General features: G+C 49.2%; 1 protein-coding gene across 2 annotated transcripts in view; it reads right to left on the reverse strand.

The window, feature by feature from the left end:
• The window catches only part of SMPD3 (sphingomyelin phosphodiesterase 3), a 90,435-nt gene that overhangs the window by 24,530 nt on the left and 52,343 nt on the right, over positions 1 to 13,562 (reverse strand). Inside the window, exon 2 of one of the 2 annotated variants that reach the window (XM_003814572.5) lies at positions 3,699 to 3,760. The exons of the other annotated variant lie outside the window; for it this stretch is intronic. The gene's annotated coding sequence lies outside the window, so the exon portion shown is untranslated. The remainder of the gene's footprint in view (positions 1 to 3,698; positions 3,761 to 13,562) is intronic. 2 annotated transcript variants of the gene reach the window in all.

The following is a 13,562-nucleotide window of genomic DNA, read 5'->3' on the forward strand; positions in this document are numbered from 1 at the left end:
ATGGTGCAATCTCTGCTCACTGCAACCTCCACCCCCCACTGGGCTCAAGCGATTCTCCTGCCTCGGCCTCCCGAGTATCTGGGATTACAGGCATGTGCCAGCTAATTTTTTTTGTATTTTTAGTAGAGATTGGGTTCCACCATGTTGGCCAGGCTGGTCTCGAATTCCTGACCCCAGGTGATCCACCCGCCTCAGCCTCCCAAAGTGCTGGGATTACAGGCTTGAACCACCGTGCCCAGCCAGGTTTGTTTAACTTAAATGCTTAGCCTGTCCGGATAGCATCCCACCTACACTGTGCAGAGCAAGCTGGCTCAAGTCATCCCTTCTGCTCAGAGCATGCTGGCTGCATCTGTCCTGAACTCCAGGAGGGCTCAGTGGCCCTCTGGCTGGTTGGGGGTCTGGGTGGCAACCCACCTGAGGCTGCCTGCCCTCCCCCGCACACCACAAGAGAAAAGGAAGACAGAGTGTCTCACTAGACTTTCTTGGTAAAGTTTTGGAAAGAAAATGTCCAGAACAGAGGTCAGCACCTCTGAGAAAACAGTCCATGCAGTTTCAACCAGATTGGCCTTAGGAAATAGGCCCAACCGGAGGTGTAAGAGGCTCATTCCTCATCTGTTCTCCACTTGCTGCCCCTTGGTCCTGGCGCCATCCTCTTGCTGCCCGCGCCATGGGACTGCTCCTTCTCAGGGCCCTTGGAGGATCCCTCAGAGCCCCTTCCCTGCCCACTTCTTAGGGGCTGGACTTTCTCTTGCCTCTTCCCTCCCTTCTCGGCTGATCCCTTGTGGGTTACCTGTTTCCAGGTGACAGCCAGCCCAGGTATCTCCTGATCTCTGACCACATGTATTTGATTGACAACTCTACATCTTCCTCTAGAAGTTTATTACCCCTCCTCCCCCCACTTCCCCACATACAATTCTGTCTCCCAAATAGTTCTGGGCCCTGGACCTCTTCCATACCCTGTCTCCTCTTCCCAGCTCACAATTCTGCCCCCTAGTCCCCTGGATCCATTCCCACAGCCATATCCCAGTTCAGGCCTCGCCCTCTCCAACCGAGACACTGTAACAGATTCCACCTTGTCTCCCTCCTCTGGCCCACCTGGCAGCTGGTGGGGTCTTTCTAAACTACACATCATACCACACTGCTCCCCTATGGCCCTTCAGTAGTGCCTGCGGACTCCAGGAGGTTGCCCAGGCACGTAGGCAGGGAAGGGCAGGCTATATCTGGTGGCCTGATTCCTCTGTCTCCTCTTGCTCCTGGAGCTCCAGGGGCCCTGACCCGAGCAGTCCCCCACTGTGCCCTTCCAGGCCTCCACACTTCTGTTGGGGCTGTTCCCTGACAGCCGTCATCTGTGTGAAGGAATGTGGCCTCAGCAGAGGAGCTCAGGGTTCAAGATTCACAGAGAAGATCCCTTCATCAAAACTCAGCCAGTCCACCGATGGCCCCTGGGATAACTAGAGGACCTTAGGCTGAGGCCAAACAGGCCCTTTCTCTCTTGATAGCTGAGTGTTTCTGTGCATGTATTGCACAAGCTTGCAGTCTGCATACTAGAAAGGGAGGTAACCAGCCCCTGATAGATCTGACACCTTCAGATCTATCAAGCTAAAAACAGAACTGAGAGACCGGAGGCTCAAGCTATGTCAGCAAATTCCATCCTTCAAAGCAGAAGGAGGGACGGCCTTGTGTGTGTGACTCTGTGGGTTGTCTCTGCAGGACCAGGGACCCTGCCCATGTGGAGCCCTGGGGTTGGGGGGTAAGGTGCTCCCCCACCATCCCAACTTCCAGTCCCAGGGAATGAGGGTTCTGTTTTCTAACTCTGAGGCCAGATGAAGAGAACAAAGCTTGTGCCCCCCACTCCCCCCGCAAGCACTCAGTATTTTATTCCATCACCTGACCCTAGCTGTGTGTAGAGTAGGCAGGTAATAGGAACCCCTGCCGACCGAGAACAAGTGGCAGCCCTGCCCCCTGCTGACCTGGAGCTGCAGCCAGAATGGGCTCATCTGAGGCCACCTGCGGCCTGCTTGGGACCTCAAACTCATTCCCTCCCTTCCTTCCTTTCTCTTTCCCTCCTGAAGCGGGGACACAGCTATGAGCCAGTCAATGGCAAAGACAAGAGGGAGATTGGACATGAGCATCAGAATTGCAGAAGTAACAGCCGCCTCTTGGGGACATCAGAGAAGGCGTCACCCAGCACCTCAGAGAATATGCTTTTCACACTGGGGGTGCATTTATACTGCACAACTACCCCAAATGGGTACAGCTGGCCCCACTTACAGATGAGGAAACGGAGACTCAGAGAAGTAAATGGCAGTCCCTGAGAGGTGCAGCCAAGTCACCTGACTCCAATTTCCTTTTTCTCTCTACTTTTCTTGCCAAGGCTGATATAAGTGATATGCAAACATATCCAGAAATATGTAAATGAGCAGCATCCAGCACCACCCTTACTTCCAGGACAAGTTCTGGGGGAAGAGTAACATTCCCTACACTGTCCTTCTTGTCGTTCCCCCTCGATTCCCACAAAACAAGACCTTTGCCTCTTTTTTCAGTCCCCTGAAGGTTACATTTGTCACCCACCCCCACTGAGCCATTGGTGAAAACTCCAACGATCTTATTCCTCCCTCCCTGCGAGCTGCTGGTCTCATCTATTTCCCCTTTTTTTCTTCCATCCAGTCACCACCACCTTGGATCCCCAAATCTCCCTGCCCCCAGCCTGGTGACCACCCTGGCAACCCTGACAACGCTTAATTTGTCAATATTTGAGAAGGAGTGGGCTCTTACAGTAGTCTTGTTTTGGCTCCTAGTCTGAGGTTCCTGACTGTCGGGGGTCACTAGTTTCTGCTTTTATTCCTGAGAATGGGCCGGTAGTCTGAATTACTTCTTTGGGATGGATTCAAGAGTAGAATTACTCAGTAAACTTTAACGCTTCTGATACATATTGCCAAACTGCTTTCTACCAAGGTTCTGTCAATTTACTGATTGTTTGAGAATATGTGTTTCACAACATCCTTACCAACTCTGGGTTTTAACATTAAAAAATGTGATTTTGGCTGGGCACAGTGGCTTGTGCCTGTAATCCTAGCACATTGGGAGGCCAAGGTGGGCAGATCGCTTGAGCCCAGGAGTTGGAGACCAGCTAAGGCAACATGGCAAAACCAGTCTCTGCAAAAAACACAAAAATTAGCCAGGCGTGGTGGTGTGTACTTATAGTTCCAGCTACTCAGGAGGCTGAGGTGAGAGGAACACTTGAGCCCAGGAAGTAGAGATTGCAGTGAGCTGAGATTGCACCACTGCACTCCAGCCCCAGAGACAGACAGGTCTCAAAAAAAAAAAAAAAGTTTTTGATAGTTTAGTGGGCAGTGGTATCTGGTTACATTTTTCAGGATGCTTAATTTGTATTCCTTTTATGAAGTGCTGCTTCAAATCCTTTTCCCATATATTGAGGGAGTTATTGTTTTCTCCATAGATTGGGTGTATTGCACTCCGCTTGAGTCAGGTTCAGGATGGGACCCAGATGGCCAGCTCCAGATTGCTTACCCCAGAGCTGTGGTTTTCAAACATTTTAACAAGCAGGAGAGCCTTTTCTTAATCTCACACAGCATCTCTTTATAAAAATACTAACAAGTAGCCCATGAGGAAAGGCTTGGAGCGCTCCCTTCCCCACCCCCACCCCACCCCTCTGGTTCCAGAAGCCTTGGTTTTACCTGAGGAGGGGCCACTGGGACCTTGTTGTCCTTCTCTCTGAAGAAGAGCTGTCACCGCAGACCTGAAAGGAGATGAGCAGTTCACAGGGGTGCCCGGAACAATCTCCAGAGCTCACCTGACAGCCACCGAGCAGCCCAGAACAGGTGAGCCAGGTACAAAGACCAAGGGGCCTCACCTACGGCCAGAGGCACTGCCACACCCTCCACGTCGCCAGGGCGAGGGTGTGTGCCCGGCAGTTCCAGTGGACGAAGTGCAGCCCCAGTGGGTGGGGCCCGAGGCTTGTGTGACAGATTTTCAGGGAGGAGGGTTGCCAAGAGGAGAGGACTCTGAGGGTGGGATGGATGAGCCCTCCACGTCGACACTGGGACCCGGGCCAGGCGCAGGGGGTGCGGGGTGAAGGTGGAGGGTGGGGAAGAGGTGAATTCAAAAGCTCCAGCTGCAGGGCCCAGGTTTAATCTGATAGTTAGAACCAGAACAATCAGAGCTTTGGGAGATTTGTGCAATCTCTGCTTCCCTAAGATACTGAGGGTAGGGGAGAGCTGAACCCAGGCCAGGGAAGAGGGACAGTGGCCACCAGGATGGGGTGGATTAGGGGAGGAAGAGCAACATTGAGAGGAACCAAAGGGATTTGGTGGCTCCCCCCTTATCTAAGGGGGAGCAGGTCAGTGGAAGGGAGGCTCAGTGGGACACTTTGTGAACCCAGCGGGGTCTTTGGAGGAGACAGCTGGGAGGGAACTCATGTGACCCTAGGCCTTTGGACACGATGTCACTGGTTCCCCTTGCTGATTGAGGTGAGGGATCCTGGCACTATGCTCTGGGGACACTGCCCTCCACACTTGGGCCCCAGTCCCAGTTTGTAGTCCCCGCCCTTGCCCGCTAGTCCCGCCCCTGGCCTCAGGTGCTGGCCCCGCCCCTGATCCCTGGCCCCAGGCAGCTCTCTGAGCCCGTTGGCCCAGTCCCAGGCCTCGTCCCTACTAACCTGCCGAATCCTTGGCTCCGGGGCCCGCCCCCTGTCTCAGGCCCAGTCTCTGCTTTCAAGTTCAGCACCCCCCTGCCCAATGCCCAGCACAGCCAGGGCTGTCCTTGCATGCTCCACCTTCTTAAGCCAGTCCCATGGCCCGGCCCAAAGCCCTCTTACCACCCCTCCATCCAGAGTAGGGTGACCTATCACTCTTTACACCGCATCCCTTAGGTACACTTATTTTGCAAATCACCCAAACTAAGTGTTTCAGAAGAATCTGAAGGCCAAGGCCCCGTCCATTCTCTGTCCCCTAGCTGAAGATGTAGCAGCAGTGCTAGCAGGAGCGTCTCCTCCGCGGCAAACAGTTGGCTCCCTTCTCACTAGGAATTTGCACAGAAAAGGCTTGGGCTCTAATGAGACCCCGTTCTGGTCTAGGCCATCGGTCTTGGGCAAGTCATTTAACTTCTGAGCCTCAGAGGCTCCCTCCTCTGTAATATTAGGGGCCACTACAAGATCTTGGATGGCCACGGCCAGGACCAAATGAGCACCGGCACTTGATATTGCCAGATCAGAGTGGGAAGAAGGAAGCCAGAGCCCCCCAGGTCTACGCTCTGCACGTGGTGACCTGGCTTCCCCAGGAGCCCTTATGTTCATGTGGACACCCTGGCTTTTGCCCTCAGAGCCAAGTGCCTGGCAGGATCCCTCCCCACCCATAGCCTGGGGAGTCCAGCCTGCCGGGAAGCAGAGGGTGACCTGCTGTCCCGGCCTGCCCTCTGTCCCTGGGACTCCTGCCTCTTCACCCACAGTTGGCTGACAACCTGCATGCACCTCTGTCCTTCACCCTCTTGCTGGGCTGACCTGACCCAGGCCACAGGCTCACAAGCATCTGGCATTAGACATAAAGGAGGCAGGCCACTCCTGAGCCATTTGGGCCTGTGTGACTCCCAGCCCCCACTGCCCTCTCTCTAAGTGGGGAGGAGCTCACCTCTCATCCCTGAGTGAGAAGTTTGTCAAGCAGGATCTTTGGCCTCCGACATTTCCCAAACTGTCCCCCACCAGCTGCACAGCCCCCTCCCCACTCTCCACCCCACTCCCATGCCCCACCAACTCTTCTGAAAAATCCCTGCATGTTTTTTTCAAAATAGAATTAAATGACAAGAACTGACTATTTGGGGAGGGGTTCCTGAGGGGAAATGGAATCTCGACAACTTTGAAATTATAGGCCCTTCTCTTTTCTGAAAGAAAAGAGAAACATGTCAGATCATTGATATTCTGAGCCAGGCCTTGTTTTGAAATATGCTGTCCCTCTATCCTTTCACGAACCACAGACTTTTTCCCTCTTTGAGAATAAGATCACATCAAGTCAGGGATTAGAAATGGGAAGAATTCAATCAGAGCCTCCCTCTGCCAGCTACCCATCTCAATATACTCCCAGGCGAGCAGAATCAGCTCCTGCCTCCAACCCTGCTCAGCATCATCATTCAAAACGCACCGGTAGGAAATGGTGAAACAGAAGAACCTTTCATCCCGGCTGAGCAGGGCCTGCAGTGCTGCTCTCCTGGCTCCGGCAGCTGGCTTGTGCCTGGACCGAGTCAGGCCTCTGGCTTAAATAGGCAGTAGGAGCAGAGCAGGGAGGGCCTGGGGGGCGGGTGTGGAAAGTGGGCCGTTTACCTAGCACAGCAAGGCAGTGTCTGGAGCCAGCAGTGGTCCCAAGCACGCTCCTGCCTGCCTGCCTGTCCACCAGGAGGCCTCAATCCCACAGGCCCCAAGACCACAGACCAGTACCTGGGGTGACCCCTGATGGATGTGCAGCTCCACGGGAGATGTCCCTAGATGCACTGAGCTTGGTCAGTTTCCTGGATACCTCCACCTTTCCTTTGTAGCAGAACCAGCTGTGGAGATGGATGGACCTGTTCCCTGGGGCCTCTCTCCAAGCCTCAGTTGCTGCCTTCTTAAAATGAGGATAACACTGACTTCACAGGTCCAGAAATAATGTTTGCAAAGGGCACCTAGGAGGTTGATTTATTTACCCACATGGTGATACTGGGGCCAGGTACCTTCGAGGAGGCTGGAGCCTAGAGGTTTAGTAATGTACCCAAAGTCACACAGCCTTCCATCTGACTGTCAGTGTCAGACCTCATGCAGACCTGGGGCCTCCCAGCCTCATGCTACAGTTGAAGTTTGGGGTGAGTGAGAGTGAAGAGCAGCTGCTCACCTTGGGGAAAAATCTTGACTGAACCCTAGTGAAGGGGTTACCTTTAAGTCCCCAGTGTTATGAGAAAGGGGTCCTGATCCAGACCTCAAGAAAGGGTTCTGGGACCTTGCACAGGAAAGAGTTCAGGGTGAGTCCACACAGTAAAGTGAAAGCAAGTTCATTAGAGAAGAAACAGAAGGATGGCTACCTCATTGACAGAGCAGCCCAGAGGGTGCTGGTTGGCTATTTTTATGGTTATTTCTTGATCGTGTGCTAAACGAGGGGTGGATTATTTATGCGTTTTCCAGGAAGGGGGTGGGCAATTCCTGAAACTGAGGGTTCCTCTCCTTTTTAGACCATATAAAACCAAGGGTGACTTCTGGAACATTGCCCTGGCATTTGTAAACTGTCACGGCGCTGGTGGGAGTATCTTTTGGCATGCTAATGCATTATAATTAGCATATAATGAGCAGTGAGGACAACCAGAGGTTGTTTTGTTCACCATCTTGCTTTTGGCAGGTTTTGGCTAGCTTCTTTACTGCATCCTGTTTTCATCAGTGGAGTCTTTGTGACCTGTATCTTGTGCTGACCTCCTATCTCATCCTGTGACTAAGAATGCCTAACCTAGGCTGGATGTGGTGGCTGACACCTGTAATCCCAGCACTTTGGAGGCTTAGGCAGGCAGATCTCTTGAGCTCAGGAATTTGAAACCAGCCTGGGTAACATGGTGAAACCCTGTCTCTAAAAAATATACAAAAACTAGCTGAGTGTGGTGGTGCATGCCTGTAGTCCCAGCTACTTGCGCTGCTGAAGTGGGAAGATCGCTGGAGCCCAGGAGTTCAAGGCTGCAGTGAGCTGTGATGGCGCCACTGCACTCCAGCTTGGGTGACAAAGTGAGACCTGTCTCAAAATAAACAAACAAAGAATAAGAATTCCTAACCTTCTGGGAATGCAGCCCAGCACGTCTCAGCCTCATTTTACCCAGCACCTATTCAAGATGGAGTTGCCCGGTTCAAACACCTCTGACAACACCACCAAGGCAAGGAGGGTGCCATGGTTGGACAGGCATGGTCAGGCAGCCTGTCTGCATTTGGGTGAGACCCTGGGGGAGAGGTGCAGAAGTATCCCAGAGTAGCTGCTAGGGATGGCTGGTGAGAGGAGCTACACTTCAAACCTCCTAGATCTCCAAGTAACACTACAGGGTGGTGAGTGGTTGGTTCAACTTGATCTTCCAGTGAGGGGGACAGTGCCCCCACCTCCGTGAACAAAGATTAGGACATAAGCTAATGGGGAATTAAGACAAAGCTGTAGTTCGTCATTTTATGCTTGAAAAAATTCTGCCCTTAAAAGTGCAAGTAACTCTGCTAGTAAATAATTGAAGTCACATGAGGGAGTTGTCTTTAACAGGAAAGTACACATTTTGATTTTGATTAACAAAATGTTAATTCCTCATTTCCCCCAAAGAAGCAGCAAAACAGAGGGCCTGGATCTCTGTTAGGTGGACTCAGAAGGGAGATCAACTTGACTGTAGATACTGAAGAAGATGAAGTTGAAGATATGATTACATATGAAGCCCATTCATCTGCCAGTCATTAATTGTTGTGTATATTGTGGACCTGACATCCTTTCAGAAGTTTGGACTACAAAGGTGGGAGACACACTTGGAAAGACTGTGCACTTCAGAGTCCAATCTAGGTTCAAATCTGGCCCTGGGCAACACTGGGCCTTCACTTAGTCTCTCTGAGCCTTGGGTTTCTACTACTTTGCAAGGCTGTTGGGAGAATTAGATGAGATGAGATTGGTGACAACTCTTTGTAGGTATTCAGTGATCAGTTATCCATTTGGAAAGATAATTCTACAGGGAGCATGGGGTGGGCAGGAGGGGAGACAAGCAGGAAGGCCAGTGCAGTAGGCAAAGCAGGGAGATGGCAGGGCCAAGGCAGTGGGAAGAGAGAAGGGTCACATATCTGGGGGACATCTAAGAGGGTAGAATGGTGTTATGAACTGAATGTTTGTGTCCCCAACAAATTTATATGTTGAAGCCCTAAACCCACTGTGTGGCTGCATTTGCAGATGGAGGCTCTAAGGAAGTATAGATGGTCTCTGACTTACGATGGTGCGACTTAAGAATTTTCAACTTTTCTTTTTTTCTTTTTTGAGACAAAGTCTCACTCTGTTACCCATACTGGAGTGCAGTGGTGCCATCTTGGCTCACTGCAACCTCCACCTCCCAGGTTCAAGTGGTTCTGGTGCCTCAGCCTCCCGAGTAGGTGGGATTACAGGTGCCCACCATCATGTCCAGCTAATTGTTGTATTTTTAGTAGAGACAGGGTTTTACCACGTGGGCCAGGCCGGCCTTGAAATTCTGACCTCGGGTGATCTGCCCGCCTTGGCCTTCCAGAGTGCTGGGATTACAAGCATAAGCCACTGTGCCTGGCCAAGATTTTTCAGCTTTTCAATGGTGCAAAAGTAATAGACATTCCATAGAAATTGTACTTTGAATTTTGACCTTTTCTTTTTATTATTTTAATTTTTTATTATAAAATGTTAGTAGTTATTATAAAACAGACTTTGTTAGATGATTTTGCCCAACTGTAAGCTAATGTGAGTGTTTTGAACATGTTTAATGTAGGCTAGGTTAAGCTATAATGTTTGCTAGTTTAGGTGTATTAAATGCATTTTCAAGGAACTGTATTTTCAACATAGAATGGGCATATAGGGATGTAACCCTGATAAGTTGAGGAGCATTTGTAATCAAGTTTAAAGGTGGTCATAAGGATGGGCCCCTGATCTGATAACATTAGTGTTCTTATAAGAAGAGATGCCAGGCCAGGTACGGTGGCTCACGCCTGTAATCCTAGCGCTTTGGGAGGCCAAGGTAGGAGGATCACCTGAGGCCAAGAGTTAGAGACCAGCCTGGCCAACACGCGAAACTCTGTTTCTACTAAAAAGACAAAAATTAGCCGGGTATGGTGATGTGCACCTGTAGTCCCAGTTACTCAGGAGGCTGAGGCACACTTGAGCCCAGGAGGCGGAGGTTGCAGTGAGCTGAGATTGCGTGACAGAATGAGACGCTGTCTGGAAAAAAAAAAAAAAAAGATGCCAAAGTGCTCACACGTACCAAGGAAAAGCCATATGCGGACTTAGTGAGAAAGTGGCTGTCTACAAGCCCGGAAGAGAGCCCTTACCAGAAACTGAATCAGCCAGAACATTGATCTCAGACTTCTAGCCTCTAACCTGTAAGAAACTAAATTTCGGTTGTTTAAGCCACCCAGTCTATGGTATTTTGTTATGGTAGCCCAAACAGACTTATACAAATGGATGGGGACCAAGGGGTACCTGGGTAACATGAAAATGGACCAGGAGGCTGGGCATGGTGGCTCATGCCTGTAATCCCAGAACTTTGGGAGGCCGAGGCAGGCAGATCTCTTGAGGTCAGGAGTTCAAGACCAGCATGGCCAACATGGTAAAACCCCATCTCTAGTAAAAACACAAAAATTAGCCGGGTGTGGTGGTGTGAGCCTGTAGTCCCAGCTACTTAGGAGGCTAAGCCAGGGAATCGCTTGAACCCAGGAGGTCAATGTTGCAGTGAGCTGAGATAGCACCACTGTACTCCAGCCTGGGCGATAGAGCACGAGATTCTGTCTCAAAAACAAAAAAAACAAAAAGGAAAATGGACCAGGAATTTATTCAGAGGTCTCCTGGTTCAGGTAACTGTATGGCTAGTGAAGTTGCTCACTGGCAGTGGGGGTGGGTGAATGGGTGAAGGCAGAGTTTGTGGTGTTGGGGGACATTTGCATAGACATGTCCAGACAGAATTTGGATCTTCAGACCCAGAACTCAGAGTTGAGGTCTGGATTGGAGCAGGTTTGAGAATATTAGAGTGTAGGCGGACTCTTGGGAGTGACTACATTTTGTCAGATCACTTATTCTTTCTTTCTTCTTCAATTGGTCCATTCTAATTCTAATTTCTTGTTATATAAGATAGCTTTTGTCTTTTATATTTTTGTAAAAATCAGATACTCTCCTTTGCTTTAAAAAAGTACAATTGTGCACAACTTTCCCCCAATTTTTAGAAGACTTTGCTTTCCCCTACTTGTAGAGAACAAGTCTTGTTTAGGAGCATAACTGATGTGGTTAGAATCTACTTGTGCAGTCAGAATTGCACAGTTTTTTGAGGCTCATTTTGTCTTTAATATTTGTGATGTCAGTTCTCTTGTCATTCTTACCAATTTCAGAAGAACATATCTCCCTTCACTTCAGCTTGTTGGATAATTTATAATTCAAAATTTACGCTAGCAAATGCCTATGTCTTTCCCACAGAGTTGAACTTGAAAGGCACAGTGTGTTTTCTTTAGTTCTAGGCTGAGCTGTTTTTTCATTTCTGGAAACTTTTCTTATATTATTTCTTTCCTGATGTCTCCTTTATGTGTTCCTCATCCATTCGTCTCTCTCTTCTAGGCCTACTTTAGGGCTGTGATACCATTTTCCATTTTCCAAATCAGTTATTTTCTCCTCTGTTTTCTTTGTCTACATTTTAGGTTTCATGTCTTACCTTATCCTCAACATCACTAATTTCTCTGTTGTATTTGTTTCTGTTAATGCCAATTACTACTTCCAGGTGTTTTCTAATTCTTTTATAATTTTCACCATGGAATTACAGCTATTATTTTTTCTGATCTGTTTTTGTCAGTATTTTGTTGTTGTTGTCATTTATTTCTTTCAAAGTAGTTATTATCCAGTTCCTCTTATTTGTTCCTTCAGATTCCATCATTTAAAAAACAAATTAATTGACATTTATTAGGCGCCTACTGCATGCAGACACTGCTGCTCATCATTTAGCACTTGTAGCTGTCTGCTTTCCTTCTAAGTTTAGTGCAGCAGGATTCAGAATTCTTCAGTCACAGCTGCTTTGGGCAGGTTCTGATTATTTATAATTTATTTTCTCTTGTTCCCCAAAAGATTTAAGATAACTTAAACTGTATCCTATGTACAATATGAGGCTTTTTTTGCTTGTTTGTTTAAATAGGGAATTAGAGCTAAGGGAAAACAGAAAAAACAAGAGGCCATCAGGCAGAGTTGGAGATACAGAGACAGTGAGTGAGGTGAAATCTCATTCCAATGGTGGCCTCAGGTGGGCACAGAGATGTGTTTTATGACTGAGGCTTGTCCTATTGATTTTTGTTGGTGGTGTTGAATGACCCTTTGTTTTAAATTGTTGCTTGAATGGCTGCAGTGCAGAAGAGGCCCCTGTGGCATCACTCGCTTGGCTAGCCCCCCTGGGTGGGAAATGCTTATATATATATATATATCTTTCCCAAGGGGGCTGGAATTGAAAAAAAAAAAAGAGGCAGGATTATAGGTGATAGTGTGGACTGGGGGCACATAAACAGTGTAACAGTGACCCCCAGCCTCATGGCTCACCTTCCAAAAGTCAGTATTGATTGAGCAACTAGTTAGCTGTGTATTTCCTGTGCTCAGAATCAGAGATTTTCCCTTTGTTGGGTGGCAACTGTAATCTGGTCGAGAGGAAGGCTTTTCAGGGGCTCTCTGTTCCCACAGAACTCCAGAGTGGCCTCATTTCACACTTCTTGGGAACTAGTTTTTCGAGTGACAGATTGATTGGTGTATGGGTGGTTACCAAAAAAGATTCTATTTTATTAGCTGTTTGTCTTGCAAAGTGAAATAGTTTTTTTAAACTTTATCAAAATGTCATCATCTCCAGGGTTTAAAGCATGCCCTCTGGCTTTGAGGGAAGATCTCAGTCCCATAGCCGTCATGTCCCAGTTCACCTCAAGCCATTGAGCAATGAGCCTGAGACGGGGCAGGTGAGCTCAGGCCTGTGGCCGCCCTAGCCTGGGCCCACTTAAGGGGTGACCCTGAGTGGCAGCTAGCTGAGCACCAAGGTGACAGACAGCTCTAAATTTCATCCCGGTGCCTAAACGGTCTTAAAAAAATACATCAAGGGAAAAGTAAAATCTAGACATTCCTATACATGAGAGACTATGTGTATAGGTAATGTTGCTTTTCTGTTTGAGAAGGAAATAGAAAACATTTCACTTACTCTTTTTTTAAAATTAAAAATGAGGAATATATCAAACAATAAAAAAGACCTTGGTTTCCTATTGTGGCAGTTAAAGAAGAGAGAAAAACAGACTGAAAGTTGTTGAGGGAAGGCAGGGAGCAGAGTCCTGTCCCAGGGGTGCCTCAACTCAGTGTGCCTGGCCTGGGCAGCCCAGCCCTGCCCTTCCAGCCTCAGCGGGTGTAGCCCCTAGTTGTCTACTCTGTCCTTGGCCCCTCCCTTAGCCCCAAGTGTCCTGTCCAGAGTCAAGGCCAATTACTCCTAGTTCTTGAGTCCATTTCTAGTCCCTACTCCCAACCCCTCCGTGGCTGTCACCGCCACCAGGGCCTCCTCCTGTCTTGCCTGCTTTGAGCCCCTTCCCTCCTAATTGGGCTGAAGCCTGTGATCCCCACCAGCAGCAGCTCTGAGCTCATTCTGCCCTTGTCCAGCATCTCCAGATCTCCCTCTACCCCCAGGATCAATCCTTCTACCTGGCCTGGCTTGAGGACCCCAGTGACCAGGCCCTGCCCTCCTCAGTCTCGTTTCTGCCCCTCTTTCTCCCACTGATTTGATGTGATGGCCCCGACCTCTAGCTTTCACTGTTCCTGGGACATACCATGCTCTTTCACGCCTCCATGCCTTTGCAC

Source organism: Pan paniscus, chromosome 18 (genome assembly GCF_029289425.2).
Source record: "Pan paniscus chromosome 18, NHGRI_mPanPan1-v2.0_pri, whole genome shotgun sequence".
NCBI lineage: Eukaryota > Metazoa > Chordata > Mammalia > Primates > Hominidae > Pan > Pan paniscus.